General features: G+C 48.5%; 1 protein-coding gene and 1 pseudogene across 3 annotated transcripts in view; one reads left to right on the top strand and one right to left on the bottom strand.

Moving 5' to 3' along the window:
* bmpr2b (bone morphogenetic protein receptor, type II b (serine/threonine kinase)) overlaps positions 1–23,499 on the top strand; it is a 490,709-nt gene that overhangs the window by 254,092 nt on the left and 213,118 nt on the right. The window lies entirely within an intron of this gene.
* On the bottom strand, positions 3,687–15,297 carry LOC140385555 (tetraspanin-3-like; annotated as a pseudogene).

Here is a 23,499-nt window from a genome sequence, read left to right as displayed (position 1 = left end):
CATTTCATGATAACACACGTCAGGGGCATCGGTTGGTCGTCGTTGAGGCATCATTGGACTTCATCATTGGATCAGTTCTCGATGTCCCTCTTTGCATCTCCCTCCAGAATATACGTTTGCTTGTGAACAAGGCCCATGCCATTGGCGAGTTCATTTTGGATAATAGCATCAAAACCATTTTTTTTTTTAAATAAAAAAAATTTAGAGTACCCAATTATTTTTTCCAATTAAGGGGCAATTTAGCGTGGCCAATCCACCTAACCTGCATATCTTTGGGTTGTGGGGGCGAAACCCACGCAAACACGGGGAGAATGTACAAACTCTACATGGACAGTGACCCAGAGCCGGGATTCGATAGCATCAAAACCATGGCCTCACTGGAAGCCTGGCTGATGGGTGATGATGCCTTTCTCCCAAAATAACGTCTTCCCTGGCTATACCTTCCATCCCTTGCCTTACTTGCACAGCCATCGTGATGGTGTGACTCTCACCACCCACCCACACATACACTGCTCTGTCTCTCCACTCTTCTGACACTTCCTGCTCTTTTTTGCATCTCATCTTTTTCCGTCCATCTTACCACATTTAAAATACTAATTTTCTACTGCCCAGCTGCTATAAAAACCTTCTCCCTGAAATATCTTCACTGTTTTCCTCTCTTGCCGCAACACCAAGTGGCTTGTTGTCCTCAGTGATTTCAACCTCCACCTCATTGTATCATGCTTTCCCTACTAAGTTAATTTCCCTTCCATCCCTCCTTCATCTCTCCCTCCTTTTAAGGGACTGGTTTAGCACAGTGGGCTAAACAGCTGGCTTGTAATGCAGAACAAGGCCAGCTCAATACATCACCTCCATCTTTGATGCCCGAGATTTATTAAACTATTACTCTCTCTCATCCTGGCCTTTTCCCTGGCAGCGCTCTCATCTTTGACCCCTTAAGTCCAAGCAAAATAAATTGATATGAAAATAGATATTAGGTTTAGCCATTCAACGCTGGTTCCGGCTGAACCACATAAAGTACTCTTGGGCCCTTCTTTCTTCTGCCAAAACCACCCGCTACCCCATGATCATCCTAGAATACAAAGTTACCCCATGACTACTTTCTTCTATTGCAAACTGTTGTCTTAAATCCCTATTCTCTGTCTCCTCCATCCTCAATGAATGCAATGAGTTCCGTGTGGCGTTTGCACATTCTCCCTGTGATTGCTTGGGTTTCATCCCTACAACCCAAAGATGTGCAGGGTAGGTTAGGTGGAATGGCCACACTAAATTGCCCCTTAATTGGAAAAAATGAATTGGGTACTCTAAATTTATTTTAAAAAAATGAATGCAATGTGTTCATGGACGTTTTTGCGACAAAGTTTGAGATTCATCTGATTAGCTGCCTCTGGCACCTTCCTACCTTCCCGTAGCCACTGGACTAAATTTCTTGACGATTTCCCCATGCCCAAGCAGTGAACTGTCATTTTTCTGTAATTTCTGTCCTATTTTCCTTCATGCCTTCTCCAAGCTCATCTTGTGCATGATATCCATCTCCTACTCCCTTGATCCTATTCCACTTAATAATGACTGACTGACTACCCTAACTTTCTTTCCTGGCTCCCAATGTAGGGGTCAGTTAGTGGTCCTCTCCTTGGGTACTGTGCCTTTCTTTCAGATATGCTGACCTCACTCAAAGAACAAACAAAGAAAATTACAACACAGGAACAGGCCCTTCGGCCCTCCCAGCCTGCACCGATCCAGATCCTTTATCTAAACCTGTCACCTATTTTCCAAGGATCTACTTTCCTCTGTTCCCCGCCTGTTCATATATCTGTCTAGATGCATCTTAAATGATGCTATCGTGCCCGCCTCTACCACCTCCGCCGGCAAAGCATTCCAGGCACCCACCACCCTCTGCGTAACAAACTTTCCACGCACATCTCCCTTAAACTTTCCCCCTCTCACCTTGAAATCGTGACCCCTTGTAATTGACACCCCCACTCTTGGAAAAAGCTTGTTGCTATCCACCCTGTCCATACCTCTCAGAATTTTGTAGACCTCAATCAGGTTCCCCCTCAACCTCCGTCTTTCTAATGAAAACAATCCTAATCTACTCAACCTTTCTTCATAGCTAGCACCCTCCATACCAGGCAACATCCTGGTGAACCTCCTCTGCACCCTCTCTAAAGCATCCACATCCTCCTGGTAATGTGGCGACCAGAACTGCATGCAGTATTCCAAATATGGCCTAACCAAAGTCTTGTACAACTGTAACATGACCTGCCAACTCTTGTACTCAATATCCCGTCCGATGAAGGCAAGCATGCTGTATGCCTTCTTGACCACTCTTATCGACCTGCGTTACCACCTTCAGGGTACAATGGACCTGAACTCCCAGATCTCTCTGTACATCAATTTTCCCCAGGACTCTTCCATTGACCGTATAGTCCGCTCTTGAATTGGATCTTCCAAAATGCATCACCTCGCATTTGCCTGGATGATATCATTTGAAAACACAGTGCCAGTTTTCACATTTATGCTGATGTCCCTCAGACCTATCTCACCACCACCTCTCTCAACCTTTCCACGCACTCTCAATTGGCAGACTGCATGATATTGGAGCAGAAATTTCCTCCAACTAAATACTGGGAAGACCAAAGCCATTGACTTTGATCCCTGCCAAAAACACTGTCCCTAGGTACTGACTCCACATTTCTCCCTGACAACTGCCTGAAGTTCAACCAAACTATTCGCAACTTTGATGACACATTTTTAAAAAAAACATACATCTAATTTTATATTCTCCCCAAAGCTAGATACAGATATCAAATTAGGATACATGTTACATCAAACAAAGCAATGATTTCTCCGAATATCCACAGGTCCAGCTCTGCTCAGCCTCTGTGAGAGGAGTGTCAATGTGTTGATTGGAAATGTAGAGGAAATACAGCACTGGACACTCAGTGAATTAGATGAAGCCAGTGTTTCTGATAGTTTTGTAGAGTCGTGCGGAGAACCTTCGCTTGATTAAGGGGGAGGCATCCGCTCACTGGACAAAGGTGGTCACTGCAGCAGGAAGGTCAGGGAGGGGGAGGGTAGGGTCACAGGATGGGATGGTCATCATATAAGGGAGCCCAAGGAATGGGGCAAGGTCACAGGGTGGGGGAGTAGAAGGCTCACTGAATTGGGCACTCTCCCAGTGGGAGTCACTGGACAAAGGTGATCCGTGGACAATGGGGGTCACTGGACAGGGTGGGGGGGGGGGGGGGTTAAATGGAAGGAATTCACTGGATGGGAGAAGGGTGTCATTGTTTCGGTAGCAGACAAATCTGAAAGCAGCAATTTGTAACTGGGTGACTCTTTTGATAGGATCCTGTTTTATGTGGAATTTCTCAGTTTGCTCTGTGCCTGGATTAGTGACAGAGAGTTAGACAGTGTCCTTCACTAGGAGAGTTAGACAGTGTCCTTCACTAGGAGAGTTAGACAGTGTCCTTCACTAGGAGAGTTAGACAGTGTCCTTCACTAGGAGAGTTAGACAGTGTCCTTCACTAGGAGAGTTAGACAGTGTCCTTCGCTAGGAGAGTTAGACAGTGTCCTTCACTAGGAGAGTTAGACAGTGTCCTTCATTAGGAGAGTTAGACAGTGTCCTTCACTGGGAGAGTTAGACAGTGTCCTTCACGGGGAGAGTTAGACAGTGTCCTTCACTAGGAGACGTTGTCCGTGGTCAACAGCTGGAATGGAGCTTAATCAGTGTCCGGAGGCAGATCTTCAAAGCTCCCAGGGTCTGCAGACAGCAAACAGCATCGAACCAGCCTAGTGTGAAGGAAAAGATCATCTCGTAGGCTCAGGAGGCAGCCCTGTGTGTGCAGCAGTTTGGGCTCTTCCATATCTTCCCTGCAGGCTGTGAAATTCCTGGCACAGCAGCTGTGAGGAACATTGTCATTCCCACTTTGGACGAACCATGGAAATCGGATTTTGTTTATTGTCACGCGTACCAAGGTACAGTGAAAAGTACTTTTCTGCGAGCAGCTCAACAGATCATTAAGTAAAGGAAATAAAAGAAAATACATAATAGAGCAACACACAAGGTACACAATGTAACTACATAAACACCGGCATCGGGTGAAGCATACAGGGATGTAGTGTTAATGAGGTCAGTCCATAAGAGGGTCATTTAGGAGTCTGGTAACAGCAGGAAAGAAGCTGTTTTTGAGTCTGTTTGTGCATGTTCTCAGACATTTGTATCTCCTGCCCAATGGAAGAAGTTGGAAGAGTGAGTAAGCCGGGTGGGAGGGGTCTTTGATTATGCTGCCCACTTTCCCCAGGCAGCTGGAGGTGTAGATGGATCAATGGATGGAAGGTATGTTCGTGTGATGGACTGGGCTGTGTTCACGACTCTCTGAAGTTTCTTGTGGTCTTGGGCTGGGCAGTTGCCATACCAGGCTGTGATGCAGTCAGACAGAATGTTTTCTATGGTGCATCTGTAAAAGTTGGTAAGAGTTAATGTGGACATGCCGAATTTCCTTAGTTTCCTGAGGAAGTATAGGCGCTGTTGTGCTTTCTTGGTGATAGCGTCGACGTGGGTGGACCAGGACAGATTTTTGGAGATGTGTACCCCTAGGAATTTGAAACTGCTAACCCTCTCCACCTCGGCCCCGTTGATGCTGACAAGTGTGTGTACAGTACTTTGCTTCCTGAAGTCAATGACCAGTTCTTTAGTTTTGCTGGCATTGAGGGATAGATTGTTGTCGCTGTACCACTTCACTAGGTTCTCTATCTCCCCCTGTATTCTGACTCCTCATTATTCAAGATCCGGCCCACATGGTCGTATCGTCAGCAAACTTGTAGATGGAGTTGGAACCAAACTTTGCTCCGCAGTCGTGTGGGAGTGTAGTAGGGGGCTAAGTACGCAGACATGCGGGGCCCCGGTATTGAGGACTATTGTGGAGGAGGTGTTGTTGTTTATTCTTACTGGTTGTGGTCTGTGCGTCAGAAAGTCGAGGATCCAGTTGCAGAGTGAGGAGCCAAGTCCTAGGTTTTTGAGCTTTGATATGAGCTTGGCTGGGATTATGGTGTTGAAGTCGGAGCTGTAGTCAATAAATAGGAGTCTGATGCAGGAGTCCTTCTTGTCGAGATGCTCTAGGGATGAGTGTAGGGCCAGGGAGATGGCACCTGCAGTGGACCAGTTGGGGCGGTATGCAAATTGCAGTAGATCAAGTCGTTCTGGGAGTATGGCGCTTCATGACCAACCTCTCAAAGCACTTCATTACGACTGAAGTCAGGGCCATTGGACGGTAGTCATTGAGGCAAGTTGCCTGGTTCTTCTTTGGCACCGGTATGATGGTTGTCTTCTTGAAGCAGGTGGGGACCTCAGAACGGAGTAGGGACAGGTTAAAGATGTCAGCGAACACATCTGCCAGCTGGTCCGCGCAGGCTCTGAGTGCACGACCAGGGATCCCGTCTGGATCTGTCGCCTTCCGAGGGTGCACTTTCAGGAAGGCCGATCTGACTTCAGAAGCTGTGATGATGGGTCTGGGTGTGTTATGGGCTGCGGGGACACTCAACAGCAGATCGTTGGCCTCCTGCTAGAACTGAGCACAGAATGCATTGAATTGAGTCCAGTCAGTATAATTCCTCACTCCACAACGATGCATCTTTTGCTGTAGTCGGTCCACTGCCCTATTCTCGATCATGGGGTCGTTGCCGTTATAGTTCCTGAAGATCTCATTAAATCTATCCAGGTCAGCAGACATTATTCGAACACTGTTGATGTATCCAAGGGTGCCTGTAGTAACCTCCAGACCAAACAGAATCAGGACCAAGTACAAGAACATTCCTCGTTGGCAATGGCTCTGGTTGACTGCGACACACAGTCCAATAATGCCAGTAAGTAATAGTAGCCAGCGACCACAAAGCTGAGGCTAACTGGCAGCAACAGGTAATCATTTCCTATGAAATGCTGGCAGCTCCTGTTGATAAACAGCAAGAAGAGCCCTCCAAGGCCAGGAACCACTGCACTGCCCGACAGCAGTGGCCCCACCACCGCCAGCAGCAGCTTGGAAATCCGGGCCTGCCGCGCATCCCAGAGCCGGGACCGGGCCTCGATCCCCTCCCTTGATGACACATTTGACCCCGAGATGAGTTTCTGACCACATTAGCAACATTGCTAAAGCTGCTTGTTTCCACCTCCATAACTTTTTTTTTAACTTTGTCATTTTATTGGACAATTCTAACAAATATCGCAATACCCAGCAAGAAGGTCCAAAAATGAACCAGGGTGGGCAAGGCTTCAGGACACTGATGCACACCCTCCTTTCCCCCTCATAAAAGCAAATTACTGCAGATGCTAGAATCTGAAACCAAAAGAGAAAATGCTGGATAATCTCAGCAGGTCTGGCAGCGTCTGTAAGGAGAGGAAAGAGCTCACGTTTGAGTCCAGATGACCCTTTGTCAAAGCTAAAAGGCACAGACAGTGGGAGATATTTAGACTGTAGGGTGAGGGAATGAAAGGCGAGTCATAGCCACAGAAACCGAGAGAAAAGAGTGCTAATGGCAGTACCCAGAGAGAATAAAAGGTGTGAAAGGTTAGTTGTATTATAGTATTATAGAACATACAGTGCAGAAGGAGGCCATTGGGCCCATCGAGTCTGCACCGACCCACTTATGCCCTCACTTCCACCCTATGCCCGGAACCCAATAACCCCTCCTAACCTTTTACTAAGGGCAATTTATCATGGCCAATCCACCTAACCTGCACGTCTTTGGACTGTGGGAGGAAACCGGAGCACCCGGAGGAAACCCACACAGACACGGGGAGAACGTGCAGACTCCGCACAGACAGTAACTCAGCGGGGAATCGAACCTGGGACCCTGGCGCTGTGAAGCCACAGTACTATCCACTTGCACTTCCGTGCTGCCCTGTTGGTTCTCTCCCTAAACCTCTCTATCTCTCTTCATTGTTTTCCTCCTTTAAGATGCTCCTTGGACTTACCTCTTTGACCAAACTTTTGATCCTAAAATCTCTTTAAGTGGCTTGGTGTCAATTTTTGCTGGATAATGCCCCTGTGAAATTGTTTGGGATGTTTTATTGCACTGAATGTGCTATATAAATACAAGTTACTAAAGGTGCTTGTTAATGGAGTTGAGGATTATCATTTCAGATCAGTCATGCTCTTGTTGAATGGCAGAGCAGACTCAATGGGCCGAATGAGCTTCTGTTCCTATGTCTTAGGGTCTTATTATTGTTAGCGCAATAAAGTCGCTTCCTACTTTAAACCTTCAAGGAGATATTGTGGGATTTTATAGAGGCATGAAATAATTAATTATTGCAAAGCTGTTCATATCCTGCTTATGCATATCACAAGACAAAGGCTAACACAAAGTATGGCGAGTTAGGATTCTAAGATACATAATGTTTAAAATAATCCAAAATTGAATATTGTTATACAATGATCCTTTTGTTTAAAAAAATTCATTTACAGGACGTGGGCGCCATTCGGGCATCATTTATTGCCCATCCCTAGTTCCCTAATTGCCCTTCAGAAGGTGGTAGTGAGTTGCCGTCTTTAACCGCTGCTGTCCCTGAGGTGCAGGTATACCCACTGTGCTTGTCCTTCTCGGTGGTAGTGGTTGTGTGTTTGGAAGGTACTGTCTGAGGAACCTTGGCGAGTTCGTGCAGTGCATCTTGTAGACAGTACACACGGCTGCCACTGCTCGTCGGTGGTGGAGGGTTTGAATGTTTGTGGAATGGAGAGCAATCAAGCGGGCTGCTTTGTTCTGGATGGAGTCAAGCTTCTTGAGTTTGTTGGAGCTATACTCATCCAGGCAAGTGCAGAGTATTCCATCAGACTCCTGCTTGTGCCTTGTATATGGTGGACAGGCTTTTGGGGGGGGGGGGGGGGATCAAGCGAACAGGCGCCGTAGTGTGGCGACTAGGGGATTTTCACAGTAACTTAATTGCAGTGTCAATATAAGCCTACATGTGGCACTAATTTAAAAAAATAAAAAAATTTAGAGGACCCAATTATGGGTCACTGTCCGTGTGGAGTTTGCACATTCTCTCTCTCTCTCTGTGGGTCTCACCCCACAACCCAAAAGATGTGCAGGGTAGGTGAATTGACCGCGCTAAATTGTCCCTTAATTGAAAAAAAAAATGAATTGGGCACTCAAAAAAAGCTCTTTTGTTCATGTTTGAACCAAGGCTATATTGAGGTCAATAGCTGTATGACCCTGGCAAAACCCAAACTGAGCGTCCGTGAGCATGTTGTTGCTGAATAAGTGCCGTTTGATAGCACTTTGCCAATGATGGCGAGTAGAATGGTTGGGTTGGATTTGTCCTGTTTCTTGTGTACTGGATGCACCTGGGCAATTTAACCCATATTGCCGGGTAGATGCCAATGTTGTAGCTGTACTGGAGCAGCTTGGCTAGGAGTGCAGCAAGTTCTGGGACGCAAGTGTTCAGTCCTATTGCCGAATATTGTCAGGGCCCATAGCCTTTGCAGATCCAGTGCCTTCATCCATTTCTTGATATCACGTGGCGTGAATCATATTGGCTGAAGACTGACATCTGTGATGCTGGGGACCTCCGGAGGAGACGGAGATGGATCATCCACTCGGCACTTCTGGCTGAAGATTGTTGCAAATGCCTCAGCCTTGTCTTTTGCACATCTGTGCTGGGCTCCTGCATCAGTTTTTCAAAAAAAAAATGTAAAAATTCTTTTTCACATTTTCTCCCAAATTTGCACCCACCAATAATAAACAATAATCAGTAACGCAGGCATTGTCAAACTCGGGGGCGTGACCCGCGGGTGGGTCGTGGGCAGGTGTCGGGAGGGTCGCAGAGCCGTCCGTCGCAGCGCTCCCGATCGCGCAAATCCATGCACAACAGCCGCAGCAGCCGGCTTTTAATAATGCCGGCTGCGAGCGGCCTTCAAAATGGCCAGGAACAGATTAAAAAAATTTGGCTGCACTGCGCATGCGTGCCCGATCATCGGTGCGCATGTGCAAAACTATACACATGCGCACCGATGATCGGGCACGCATGCGCAGTGCGGCCACATTTTTAAAAAATCTGGCCGCAGCCTTTTTTTTTTTTTTTACAAGTTGGGGGGCCAAAGGGGCCCAAAACCATTTCCCCCATTTTTGTCAGCGACAAACCAGGTATGAGAAAATGGTGGTCAGCCGGCGTGGGCCTCAAAGGTCGGCCAGCGTGGGTCGCGAAGGTTGGCCGCCGTGGGTCGCGAAGTTCGGCCAGCATGGGTCACGAAGTTTGGCCGGGTTGGGTCCCGAAGGATGGCCGATTGGTAAAAATGGGTCCCCGGAAAAAAAGTTTGATAAACACTGCAGTAACGAATATAATGTCAATCCCCATATCAATAACAACGATCCCATCCTCCCGGGCTCCTGCATCATTGAGGATGGGAATATTTGTGGAGCCGCCTCCTCCAGTGAGTTGTTTAATTGTCCACCACCATTAATGGCTGGATATGGCAGGACTGCAGAGCTTAGATTTGATTTATTTGCTATGGAATAGCTTAGCTCTGTCTATTACATGCTGCTTATGCTGTTTGGCACACAAGTAGTCTTGTGTTGCAGCTTCACCGGGTATGCCTGATGTTGCTCTCTTGTATTCCTCATTGAACCAGGGTTGATTCCCTGGCTTGGTGGTAATGGTAGAGTGGGGAATATGCCGGGCCATGAGTTTGCAGGTTGTGGTTGAATACAATTCTGCTGCTGCTGATGGCCCATAGTGCCTCATGGATGCCCAGTCTTGAGTTGCTAGATCTGTTCAAGTAACGCAATGCATATAGCATTCAAAACAAAACGGATGAACTAAAAGCACAAACAGAAATAAATACATACGATCTGGTAGCCATTACAGACAGGGTTGCAGGATGACATAGATTTGGACCTGAATATTGAAGGACCCGTGACAGTTAGGAAGGACAGGAAGCTAGGAAAAGGTGGATGGGTGACTCTGTTAATTAATTATGGTATTGGTGCATTAGGGAGGCCTGACCTAAGCTCAGGAAACCAGGATGTAGAAATTATTTGGATAGAGATGAGAAATTATAAACGTAAGAAGCTACTTGTCTGAGCCGTTTACAGGCCCCATAACAGGAATCAGACAGTTGGATGCGGTACAAAGGAAGAAATAATGGGAGCTTCTCAGAAAGGTACAGCAATAATCATGGTGGATTTTAATCTGCGTATAGACTGGAAAAATCAAATGGGCAAGGGTAGCTAGCTCAAGGCCTACTCTTGCTCCTAATTGGTCTATTTGTATCTGCAACAAGCATGTGCCTCCAGTTCTACAAAGTAGCAAGATTAATGAAAGTAACTTTTTAAAATGCCCTCAGGTGAAATAGCAACACTATAAGGCTTTTGCTTGTATGATAAATGGGCCTATATGTTCTGGAGTACATTTATAATTCTTCTTTCTGTTCATACAATCTTATTATACCATAATAAAGAAATGGCTAATTGAACTTTCATCCCCATCTTGAACTCCACAACTCTCCTGAAGGTGCTGGAGCAGCACCTCCTGTGCTGTGTCATTCTATGATGGTGCTGATTGCTGCTACCCTATGATTCCATACCCCTGTGTGTGTCATCTATGTGGCAATTCTTTCCCTGTGTGCGTGCGCTCATTAAGTGTTTGAATGGCTGGACAATCACAAGATGCGTCACTGCTAAGCTCGAACGTGTTCATATTGATCTCCATATTGTCATTGCAAACGAAAATAACTGGATAGCAACCAAAGGTATTTGCCTAGTTTAACCTTGGGAGAATGGCTGGGGCCAATTGTGGTAGCCCCAACTAATACCATGATAGAGACCAGCTATCACAAACAGACCAGCGATTACAACTACAACTTTCTAGTTTATGCAGTTCAGTTACATATAGTATTTATCAATTATTCTGTCAAACGCTCTACAATTGAGGATTCTGTGCAGTGTGTAAGGCAATGGACGATGCTCCTCCTATCATTGTAAATATGTGAAGGTCTCCTCAATGCTTTTTGTAACTTACTTACAAAAGAAAACATTGATTATAATTTCACTAATGGTCGTTTAGCCAAAACCTTTGTCTATTTGAATCTTGCAACAATGGACTCAATTTCAACCCATGGGGAATCAGTAAATTGGATACTCTAAATTTATAAATGAAAAAGTATTCTGCACAATGGCTGTGTGTGCATGGACATGCTTATACATTTTTATATATTTATATCGAGGTAGCTATACAACTACTCACACTCTGTTGCCTTTTCCTGTTCCAAGGAGAACAAACCCAGCTTATCTGGTCCCTCCACATAACTGAAATCCGGGTTTCCTGGTATCATTGTAGTAAATCTTTTCTTCACCCTCTCTAAGGCTTTGACATCCTTCGAAATTGAATAGAATGCAATTCTTTACTGGGCCCAAAACAGAAATTTAAAAGGATCTATTATAACTTCCTATCTTTTGTACTTATGTGGCTCAGTTTATAAAGCCAAGAACCCTGTATGTTTTTATAGCTACCCTCTCAAGTTGTCTTAAAACTTCATAGATTTGAGTGTTTTGTATTCATGGAGGAGCCCAGGGAAGGGGAGTCAAAAAATAGTTAATTTTCAAAAAGAAAATATTTGCAAGTCCCAGTCCCGGTCGAGACTACTCTGCAGCTTGGCTCCTACCTGGGCAGGCTTTTATGGTTAAAAGCAAATTACTGCAGATGCTGGAATCTGAAACAAAAGAGAAAATGCTGGAAAATCTCAGCAGGTCTGGCAACATCTGTAGCGAGAGAAGAGGGCTAACGTTTCGGGTCCGATGATTCTTTGTCAAATCTAACAGACCGAAAAATTGAGAAATATTTATACTGTGAAGTGAGAATGAAAAATGAGTCATAGCCACAGAAATCCAGGGAAACCAGGTGCTAATGGCCTCAGAAACCAAGGGGAAAGAGTGCTAATGACAGTCCCCATAGAGAACAAAAGATGTGAAAGGTCAAACAGCAGAGAAAGTAACATCAGAGGATGAACTGTAGATGTGGGGTAGGGGAAGGCGGAAGCAAAGAGGAGAAAGGTGAGGAAAGGTGGATAAGATTGGGAGGGGGGGAATTAAATATATATTAAGAAAGAAAGAAATGGTAAAAGACAGTTAAAATGAAATGGTACGAAAACAAATGGGTCGAGGTGGGGTAGAGTTGATCACCTGAAGTTGTTGAATTCGATGTTCAGGCCGGAAAGCTGTAGTGTGCTTAACCGGAAGATGAGATGTTGGTCCTCCAGTTTGCGTTGAGCTTCACTGGAACATTGCAGCAGGCCAAGAACAGACGTGGGCATGGGAGCAGGGTCTTTGGTTAAAATGGCAAGCAATGGGAAGGTCAGGGTCCTGAATGCGCACAGACCAAAGATGTTCAGCAAAGCGATCACCCAGTCTGCGTTTGGTCTCTCCGATATAGGGGAGACCACATTGGGAGCAGCAAATGCAGTAGACGAAATTGGAAGAGATGCAAGTGAAACGCTACTTAACCTGGAATGAGTGTTTTGGGCCTGGGATGTTAAGCATGGAAGAGGTAAAGTGACAGGTGTTACACCTTCTGCGAAGCATGGGAAGGTGCCATGGGTGATGGGAGAGATACTGAGTATGGTGGAGGAGTGGACTAGATTGTCTCGGAGGGAACGGTCTCTGCGGAATGCTGATAGAGGGAGTGAAGGGAAGATGTGTTTGGTGGTGGCATCATGCTGGAGTTGGCGAAAATGGCAGAGGATTATGGAGGCTGGTGGGATGAAATGTGAGACCGAGGGGGACTCTATCCTTGTTCTGGGAGGGGGCGAGGGTAGTGGTGCTGGAGATTGACTGCACACTGTTGAGGGCCCTGTCCACAACTGTAGGTGGGAAATCACAGTTGAGGAAGAAGGAACACATTTTCGAAGCACCGTTTTAGAAAGTGGCATCATCGGAACAAATGCGATGAGAGTGGTGGTGAATGGGAATTGTCCTGGCCTCTTTTCGAGAAAGAAGCAAAGAGCTCTCAGGCCACCCTGGTGTGGGATGGAGGTGTAGAGGGATTGCACATCCATGGTGAATAGAATGCGGTTAGGACCCGCGAACTGGAAGCTGCCACTATGACGCAGTGCATCAGAGAATCCCGGATGTAGGTGGGGAGGGGATGTAGGTAGGTGGGGATATAGGCTTTTATGGTACTGCATTAACTAGCCTGCTAAAGTGCCTCTGCCCCTCCATGGGGTAGACCCTACCGCACGAGCTTCATGGGGAGAGAAATCTGGCCGTCCCAATGTGTATCGTAGGGGACACCTCTAGATGACTTTGTTCCTGAAGTGCTCCTTTAAAATGTTGCTATTTGGTTTATATTTCTGCTACTATTCTTCCTATCAGCATTTATGACTTCACACTTGTCTCTGTTAAATTGAATCCATGATATATCTGCTCATTTAATAATTCTGTGTAAATCCTCCTCAAATCTGTTACTATCCTCCTCGCTGTTTCTGTTATATTTCTGTTACTCTTCCCCTCACTGTTTGTTACTCTCCCCCCCTCACTGTTTCTGTTACTCTCCTCCTCACTATTTCTGTTACTCTCCTCCTAACTGTTTCTGTTACTCTCCTCCTTACTGTTTCTGTTACTCTCCTCACTGTTTCTGTTGCTCCTCCTCACTGTTTTTGTTACTCTCTTCCTCTTTTTCTGTTAATTTCCTCCTCACGGTTTCTCTTACTTTCCTCCTCACTGTTTCTGTTACTCTCCTCCTCTCTCTTTCTGTTACTTTCTTCCTTATGGTTTCTGTTACTCCCTCTTCACTGTTTCTGTTGGTCTCCTCACTGTTTCTGTTGGTCTCCTCACTGTTTCTGTTACTCCTCACTGTTTCTGTTACTCTCCTCCTTACTTTCTGTTACTCTCCTCACTGTGTCTTACTCTTCTCTTCACTGTTTCTGTTACTCTCCTCCTCAATGTTTCTGTTGCTCTAATCCGCACTGTTCCTGTTACTCTCCTCATCACTGTTTCTGTTACTCTTCTCCTCACTGTTTTTGTTACTCTTCTCACTGTTTTTGTTACTCTTCTCCTCACTGTTTTTGTTACTCTAATCCTCACTTTCTGTTACTCTCCCCCTCACTGTTTTTGTTACTCTCCTCCTCACTGTTTTTGTTACTCTCCTCCTCACTGTTTCTGTTACTCTCCTCCTCACTGTTTCTGTTACTCTTCTCCTCACTGTTTTTGTTACTCTTCTCCTCACTGTTTTTGTTACTCTTCTCCTCACTGTTTTTGTTACTCTTCTCCTCACTGTTTTTGTTACTCTAATCCTCACTTTCTGTTACTCAAATCCTCACTGTTTTTGTTACTTTCCTCCTCACTGTTTCTGTTACTCTCCTCCTCACTTTCTGTTACTCTCCTCCTCACTGTTTCTGTTACTCTCCTCATCACTGTTTCTGTTATTCTCCTCCTCACTGTTTCTGTTACTCTTCTCCTCACTGTTTCTGTCACTCTCCTCCTCACTCAGGAAGTTAAAAATAGTATTAAACTGAAAGAAAAACATATTTCTGGTAAGCGGGAGGATTGGGGAAGTTTTAAAAACTATCAAAAGATGACCTAAAAAGAAGAAGATAAGCTGTGAGAGTAAACGAGCAAGTAATATATAAACAGACAGCAAGAGCTTCTATAAATATATAAAATGGAAGAGAGAGAAGCTGTCTAGGAATGGTGTCCTCAAAGTCAGCATGGCAGAAAAGTAGCAATGACTTTAAAATGTTTTCTTGAGGGCAGCACGGTGGTGCAGTGGTTAGCACTGCTGCCTCACGGCGCCGAGGTCCCAGGTTCGTCCCGGCTCTGGGTCACTGACCGTGTGGAGTTTGCACATTCTCCCCATGTTTGCGTGGTTTTCGCCCCCACAACCCAATCTCCCAGGATTGGCCACGCTAAATTGCCCCTTAATTGGAAAAAATGAATTGGGTACTCTAAATTTATAAAATTAAAAAAATGTAAACATTTTCTTTTGGAAGAAAGGATTAACTAAGAAACAACACAAAAAAGTGAAAATCAGGGCCATTGTAATAAAGTAATATAAGTAAGCAAAGTAGCGTAAGGGAAGTAAGTTGATAGCATTCTATATAAGCAGACTTCTTTGTTAAAAAAGGAAGTGTATAAGGGCTTCAGGGTAGGTGAGCTTGTACCTGTGAAATGCTCCTCCTGTGCTATGTGGCAAATCATGGAAGCTTCAGTTGTCTCTGGTGAGCATGTGTGCAGTAAGTGTGTCCAACTGCAGTTACAGGCTAACTCCACTTTGGAGATGGAGCTGAAGGTGGATTTACTGTGGAGCATCACGATGCTGACCAAATCGTGGATAACATGTTTAGTGAAGTGGTCACACAGCACATGTAGATTGAACAGGCAGAAAGGGCATGGGTGACCACCAGGCAGAGTAGAGGAAGGCAGGTAGTGCAGGAATCCCCGCTGGGGACTTCCGGGTGCGGCTATGCAGAGCTAGGTTGCATATTCAGCAGCTCCCGCTTGGAACGGACTTTTGGGCTCTTTTACAGGGCCCCCACGGCATTTGTTTGTCATTTCCCGGTGTGGGAAGAAGGCTGCAGCATTCCCCTGACAGTGTCCCCCAGGAGTGTTGTGTCTTTTGCTGCCAGATCCGGCAGAAACAGTGAAAGATTTGGCTTGAGCTGCAGCAGTAGACGAGGGCCTCTGCCAGCATGCAGGCGGGGGAAGGGCAAGCTTAAAGCTGCAATCTGGCTTGACTCTATCAAAGCAATTCTAGCAGCAGAGGGAACAACTGTGAAAAGATCTACCAGGGCCATTGAAGAAGCAGGGACGAGGCTTCTGGTGGCGGCCATGGAGGAGTAGGTCGCGCATTCGGCAACGCCCGTCTGGAGCCGACTCTCAGACCTTTTTCAGGCGTTTCCATAGACTTTTTGGGGCAGACTGGTGAAGCAAACACTGCCAACTTCTATGAAGTGTAACGGCCAAAGGAGCGGCACTGGAGGAACGGGAGAAGCGAGGGAAAGAAAACAAAATGGCCAGGGACAAAGGGGAGCTGCAGGAGTTCATCAAGCGCTGCTTCGAGGAGCAGCGCGAGGAGGTGCGCAAAGAGATGTTGGCGCCTATGCTTTCGGCAATTGAAGGACTCGGGATCACGCAGAAGGCCCACAAAGCTAAGATCCAGGAGGTACAGAAAAGAGTCAGTCAGAACGAGGACGAGCTCGTGGGCCTGGCGGTGAGAGTGGAGCAGAACGAGGCGCTACACAAGAGGTGGGCGGGAAGACTCGAAGACCTGGAGAACAGGTCGAGGAGAAAGAATCTGCGAATCTTGGGTCTCCCTGAGGGAGTGGAGGGGGCTGATGCCGGGGCATACGCGAGCACGATGCTCGATGCGATGAAGGGCACGAAGGCCCCTTCGAGGCTGCTGGAGTTGGACGGGGCGCATCGGGTGCTGGCGAAGAAGCCCAAGGCAAATGAGCCGCCAAGGGCGATGGTGGTGAGGTTCCACCGGTTCACGGACAGAGAGTGGGTCCTGAGATGGGCCAAGAAGGAGTGGAGCAGGAAGTGGGACAATGCAGAGATCCGAATATACCGGGACTGGAGCACGGAAGTTGCAAAGCGGAGAGCGGGTTTCAACCGGGCCAAAGCGGCGTTGTACCGGAAAGAAGTGAAATTCAAAATGCTGCAGCCAGCGCGACTGTGGGTCACATACAAGGGCCAACACTATTACTTCGAAACGCATGAAGAGGCGTGGACCTTTGTACAAGCCGAAAAGTTGGACTCTAACTGAGGGTTTGTGAGGGTGGGGGGGATGTTTTGGGGTTTGATGTGTGATGGTTGTTGTACATAGGGGGTCAATCACGCGCAGGAAATGTTACATGGGCTGGGGGAGAGAGACAAGGCCGCGACAGGAGCTGCGCCAGAGGGGGCGGAGCGGGCTTTGGAAAGCGTGGGGTTTTTTCCCGCGTGCGGGAAGAAAGGTGGGAAGGGGAATGAAGGAATGCATATGGATTGGGAGACTCCCACGCGGGGAGGTCAATGGGACGGCGGGGGAAGCCGGGGTCAGCAGGCGTCAGCTGACTTGCGGGAGTGAGATGGGGGAGCAAAAAAGCTAGACGGGTCTAGCGGGGGGGGAGCAAAAAAGCTAGACGGGTCTAGCGGGGGGGGTGGGGGTTGCTGCTGCACTGGCCGAAAGGGAATGGGACACAGAAGAGGTGGTCGGGACGGGGGTCCCCCCTCTGGGGGACTGGAGGGTGAGGGAGGAGTGGACACGGGACTGGCCCAGAAAAGGAGATGGCTAGTCGGCGGGGGGTGGGGGTGGGGGGGGGGGGGGTGGGGTGGGGGGGGGGGGGGGTGGTGGTGGTGGTGGTGGTGAGAGCCCCTCCAATCCGGCTGATAACGTGGAATGTGAGGGGCCGGTGAAGAGGGCTCGAGTGTTCGCGCACTTAAAGGGACTGAAGGCGGACGTGGCCATGCTCCAAGAGACACATCTGAAGGTGGCGGACCAGGTCAGGTTAAGAAAGGGATGGGTAGGACAGGTATTCCACTCAGGACTGGACGCGAAGAATAGAGGGGTGGCAATATTGGTGGGAAAGCAGGTGTCATTTGAGGCCAAGACTATTGTAGCGGACAATGGAGGGCGATATGTAATGGTGAGCGGTAGGCTGCTAGGGACGTGGGTGGTGTTGGTAAACGTATACGCCCCGAACTGGGATGATGCAGGATTCATGAAGGGCATGTTGGGGCGCATTCCGGACCTGGAGATAGGAGGCATGATAATGGGACGGGACTTCAATACAGTGTTGGATCCAGCACTGGACCGCTCCAAATCAAGGACTGGAAAGAAGCCGGCGGCGGCCAAGGTACTTAGGGGGTTTATGGATCAGATGGGGGGAGTGGACCCATGGCGGTTTGCAAGGCCGCAGGCCAGGGAATTTTCTTTCTTCTCCCATGTACACAAAGCCTACTCTCGGATAGATTTCTTTGTTCTGGGTAGGGCGCTCATCCTGAGGGCGGAGGGGACGTAGTATTCGGCTATAGCCGTTTCGGACCATGCCCCGCACTGGGTGGAACTGGAGCTGGGAGAGGAGAGGGACCAACGCCCGTTGTGGCGGCTGGATGTGGGACTGCTGGCGGACGAGGTGGTGTGTGGGAAGGTGAGGGGGTGTATCGAAAGGTATTTGGAGGCCAACGATAACGGGGAGGTGCGGGTGGGGGTGGTATGGGAGGCGTTGAAGGCGGTGATCAGGGGCGAGCTAATTTCCATTAGGGCTCATAGGGAGAAGACAGAGGGTATGGAAAGGGAGAGGTTAGTGGGGGAGATTTTGAGAGTGGACAGGAGATACGCAGAGGCCCCGGAGGAAAGATTACTTGGGGAAGGACGACGGCTCCAGACGGAGTTTGACCTGTTGACCACAGGGAAGGCGGAGGCACAGTGGAGGAAAGCGCAGGGGGTGACCTACGAGTATGGGGAAAAGGCTAGTTGTATGCTGGCACACCAGCTCCGTAAGAGGATGGCAGCGAGGGAAATAGGGGGAGTCAAAGATGGAAGGGGAGCCACGGTTCGGAGTGCAACGAAAATAAACGAGGTATTCAAGGCCTTTTATGAAGAGCTGTACAGATCCCAGCCCCCAGCGGGGGAAGAGGGGATGAGACGATTCCTAGATCAGCTGAGATTCCCGAGGGTGGAGGAGCAAGAGGTGGCTGGTTTGGAGGCACCAATTGGGTTGGAGGAGCTGAGCAAGGGTTTAGGGAGCATGCAGGCGGGGAAGGCCCCGGGACCGGATGGATTCCCGGTGGAGTTCTACAGGAAGTACGTAGACCTGTTGGCCCCGCTACTGGTGAGGACCTTTAATGAGGCAAGAGAGGAGGGGACCCTGCCCCCGACAATGTCGGAAGCGACAATTTCTTTGATCCTAAAGCGGGACAAGGACCCACTGCAATGTGGATCGTACAGGCCGATCTCGCTCCTCAATGTGGATGCAAAGTTGCTGGCAAAAGTGCTGGCCACGAGGATCGAGGACTGTGTCCCAGGGGTAATCCACGAGGACCAGACGGGATTTGTAAAGGGCAGGCAACTAAACACCAATGTGCGGCGGCTCTTAAACGTGATAATGATGCCATCGGAGGAGGGAGAGGTGGAGATAGTGGCAGCTATGGACGCGGAGAAGGCCTTTGACCGAGTAGAGTGGGAGTACCTCTGGGAGGTGCTGCGTAGGTTTGGGTTCGGGTGAGGGTTTATCAGTTGGGTTAAGCTCCTTTATAGAGCCCCGGTGGCGAGTGTAGTGACGAACCGGCGGAGGTCGGAGTACTTTCGACTGTACCGAGGGACGAGGCAGGGGTGCCCCCTGTCCCCCCTGTTGTTCACATTGGCGATCGAACCATTGGCCATGTCATTGAGGGAGTCTAATAAATGGAGGGGGGTGGTCCGAGGGGGAGAACAGCATCGGGTGTCACTATATGCGGATGACCTGTTGCTGTACGTGGTGGATCCAATGGAGGGGATGGTGGAGGTTATGCAGACTCTAAGGGAGTTTGGGGAGTTTTCGGGCTATAAGCTCAATGTAGGGAAGAGTGAGCTCTTTGTATTACAGACGGGGGACCAAGAAAGAGGGATAGGGGACCTACCGCTGAGGAGGGCGGAGGGGAGCTTTCGGTATCTGGGGATCCAGATAGCCAGGAGTTGGGGGACCCTACATGAACTGGATCTGACGAGGTTGGTGGAGCAAATGGAGGAGGATTTCAAAAGATGGGACATGTTACCGCTCTCGCTGGCGGGTAGAGTGCAGTCGGTCAAAATGGTGGTCCTTCCGAGGTTTCTGTTTGTGTTGCAGTGCCTTCCCATCGTGATCACTAAGGCCTTTTTTTAAGAGAGTAGGCAGGAGTATTATGGGGTTTCTGTGGGCGAATAAGACCCCGAGAGTAAGGAGAGGGTTCCTGGAACGCAGAAGGGACCGAGGAGGGTTGGCGCTGCCAAACTTTGGGAGCTACTACTGGGCAGCAAATGTGGCGATGATCCGCAAGTGGGTTATGGAGGGAGAGGGGGCGGCATGGAAGAGGATGGCGATGGCGTCCTGTAAAGGAACGAGCCTGGGGGCGTTGGTGACGGCACCGCTGCCACTCTCGCCGACAAAGTATACCACGAGCCTGGTGGTGGCGGCAACGCTAAGGATCTGGGGCCAGTGGAGACGGCACCGGGGTGCAATGGGAGCATCGGTGTGGTCCCCGATCAGGGGTAACCACCGGTTTGTCCCGGGGAAGATGGACGGGGGGTTCCAGAGCTGGCATCAGGCGAAGATTGGAAGAATGGGGGACCTGTTCATCGACGGGATGTTTGCGAGCCTAGGGGCACTGGAGGAGAAGTTCGAGTTACCCCCGGGAAATGCCTTTAGGTATATGCAGGTGAGGGCTTTTGTGAGGCGACAGGTGAGGGAATTCCCGTTGCTCCCGGCACAAGAAGTTCAAGATAGGATGATCTCGGGTGTATGGGTCAGGGAGGGCAAGGTGTCGGAAATACACCAGGAGTTGAAAGAAGAGGGGGAAGCGCTGGTAGAAGAGTTGAAGGGTAAATGGGAGGAGGAGCTGGGGGAGGAGATCGAGGAATGTCTGTGGGCTGATGCCCTAGGTAGGGTTAATTCCTCCTCCTCGTGTGCCATGCTCAGCCTGATACAATTTAAGGTGGTCCACAGAGCGCACTTGACGGGGGCGAGGTTGAGTAGGTTCTTTGGGGTAGAGGACAGATGTGGAAGGTGCTCAGGGAGCCTGGCGAACCATGTCCATATGTTTTGGTCATGCCCGGCACTGGAGGGGTTCTGGAGAGGAGTGGCGGGAGCAATATCTCAGGTGGTGAAAGTCCGGGTCAAGCCAAGCTGGGGGCTAGCAATATTTGCATTAGTGGACGAACCGGGAATGCAGGAGGCGAAAGAGGCCGGCATTCTGGCCTTTGCGTCCCTAGTAGCCCGGCGAAGGATCTTGCTAATGTGGAAGGAGGCGAAGCCCCCAGCCTGGAGGCCTGGATAAATGATATGGCTGGGTTCATAAAGTTGGAGAGGATTAAGTTCGCCTTGAGAGGGTCTGCGCAGGGGTTCTACAGGCAGTGGCAACCGTTCCTAGACTATCTCGCGGAGCGTTAGAGGAAGGTCGGTCAGCAGCAGCAGCAAGCTTGGGCGGGGGGGGGGGGGGGGGGGGGGGGGGGGTGAAGGGGACGTCCTGGGAGGGGGGGTAGGGGGTGAAAGGGGGGACTGCCTGGGAGGGTGGATGAGCAAGAGATAACATGAAGGGTTGGGGAAACTGGCACGTACGGGTGAGGGCCAGTGTACAAAGCTGTGTAAATATATCATTTTGCCATGTATATATCTTGCTTTGCGCGATTTCTCGTTTTTTTTTTGTTACGAGGTGGGGGGGGGTTATTGTTTGGAAGGGAGAAAAATTGTGTCAAAAAACTTTAATAAATATATTTTTTTTAAAAAGGAATCCCCACTGGCCATCCCCCATTCTAACAGATATACTGTTTTGGATACTGTTGGGGGAGCTGACTGTGTAAGAGAAAGCAGTGGCAGCCAACTTCATGGCACCATGGGTGGGTCTGATGTGCAAGAGGGAAGACCGGCAGGGCTATAACGACAGGGTATTCAACTGTAAGGGGAACAGACAGGCGTTTCTGTGGCTGCAAAAGAGACTCCAGGATGGTATGTCACCTCCCTGCAGCCAGGATCAGGGACGTCACTGAACGGCTGCAGGGCATTCTGAAGGGGGAGGGCAAATGGACATATATCATGGAACACATTGGTACCAGCGATTATGGGTAGAAAAGGGATTAGGTCCTTCAAGCAGAATTTAGGGCGCTGGGAAGCACATTAAAAACCAGGACCCAGAAGGTAGTAATCTCTGGATTGGGGGAGCACGGTGGAACAGTGGTTAGCATTGCTGCCTCACAGTACCAGGGACCCGGGTTCAATTCTGGCCTTGGGCAACTGTCTGTGTGGAGTTTGAACATTCTCCCTGTGTCTGCCTGGGTTTCCTCTGGGTGCTCTGGTTTCCTCCCACAGTCCAAAGATGTGCAGTTTAGGTAGATTGGCCATGCTAAATTGCCCATTAGTGTCAAAAGATGTTCAGGTTAGGTGGGGTTACGAGGATAGGGTGGGGGACTGACCCTAGGTAGGGTGCTCTTTTGGAGGGTCGGTGCAGACTACATGGACAAAATTGCCATCCTTTTGCACTGTAGGGATTCTATGATTTTACGTGCAAGTGAGCATAGAAATAGGAGGTTAATCCGGATGAATGTGTGGCTGGAAAGATGGTGCAGATGGGAGGGCTATGGATTTCAGGAAATTAGGACTGTTTTTGGGGACGGTGGAACCTGTACAAGGCAGATGGGTTGCACCTGAACCCTGCAGGGAGGTTTGCTGTGCTTTGGGGAGGGTTTTAACTAACTAGGAGGCAGAGTTGTGGATCCCGAGAGAAGCTTCAGTCGGAGGAGATGCACAGTCAAAATTAAAAGAGACAGCAACTGAGTCAGGAATGCGCAGAAGTTGTAAGCCAGTTAAGTCACAAGGGAGTTTGGTAAGATTGGATGGTATTTACTTTAATGCAAGGAGTCTGACAAAGAAGGCAGATGAGTTGAGGACAAAAATTAAAACATGGTGGTATGATGTCATTGCTGTCACTGAGACATGGTTGAGAGAGGGGCAGGATTGGGAGTTCAATATTCCAGGATATAGGATCTTCAGACGAGATAGAGAAGGGGGTAAAAGAGGAGGGGGTGTCGCAATTATGATCAGGGAATCAATTACAGCAGTAAGGAGGGACGACATCGTAGAAGGCTCTTCAAATGAAAACATATGGGTAGACATGAATCAAAATCAAAAAGGAGCAATCACATTGCTGGAACTTTTCTATAGGCCCCTTTATAGTCCGAGAGAAATAGAAGAGCAGATATGCAGGCAAATTTCAGAAAAGTGTGAAAGTAATAGGGTAGTGATAATGGGGGATTTCAACTTCCCTAACATTAATTAGGGTAGTCATAGTATGAAAGGTTTAGAGGGAGCAGAATTCTTAAAATACGTCCGAGAGAATCTTTTAAGCCAGTAGGTACAAGGTCCTACAAGAGAGGGAGCTTAATTTTAAAGCTGGGCAAGTGGTGGAAGTATCATTGGGGGAGCATTTTGCAGACAGTGATCATAACCCCATTAGATTCAAGATTGCTCTGGAAAAGGCAAGGATGGGCCTGAAATCAATAAGGTACGACCTAAAAGGCTACATAAGATAAGAGCCCATGGTATTGCCGGTGGTATATTAGCATGGATAGAGAATTGGCAAACTGAAAGAAGACGAAGAGTGGGATAAGAGGGGCATTTTCAGGATGGCGACTAGTTGAGTGCCACAGGGATCAGTGCTGGGGCCACAATTATTTATGATGTATGTTAATGACTTGGATAAGGCAAGTGAATGTACTATTGCCAAGTTTGCGGATGACACATACATCACAGAATCAAAGAATAATACAGCACAGAAGAGGCCCTTTGGCCCATCAAGCCT

The sequence above is a fragment of the Scyliorhinus torazame genome, chromosome 2, assembly GCF_047496885.1.
Source record: "Scyliorhinus torazame isolate Kashiwa2021f chromosome 2, sScyTor2.1, whole genome shotgun sequence".
NCBI classification, from domain to species: domain Eukaryota; kingdom Metazoa; phylum Chordata; class Chondrichthyes; order Carcharhiniformes; family Scyliorhinidae; genus Scyliorhinus; species Scyliorhinus torazame.
The sequence above is the reverse complement of the archived record's forward strand: the minus strand, read 5'-3'. Positions and strand labels throughout refer to the sequence as shown.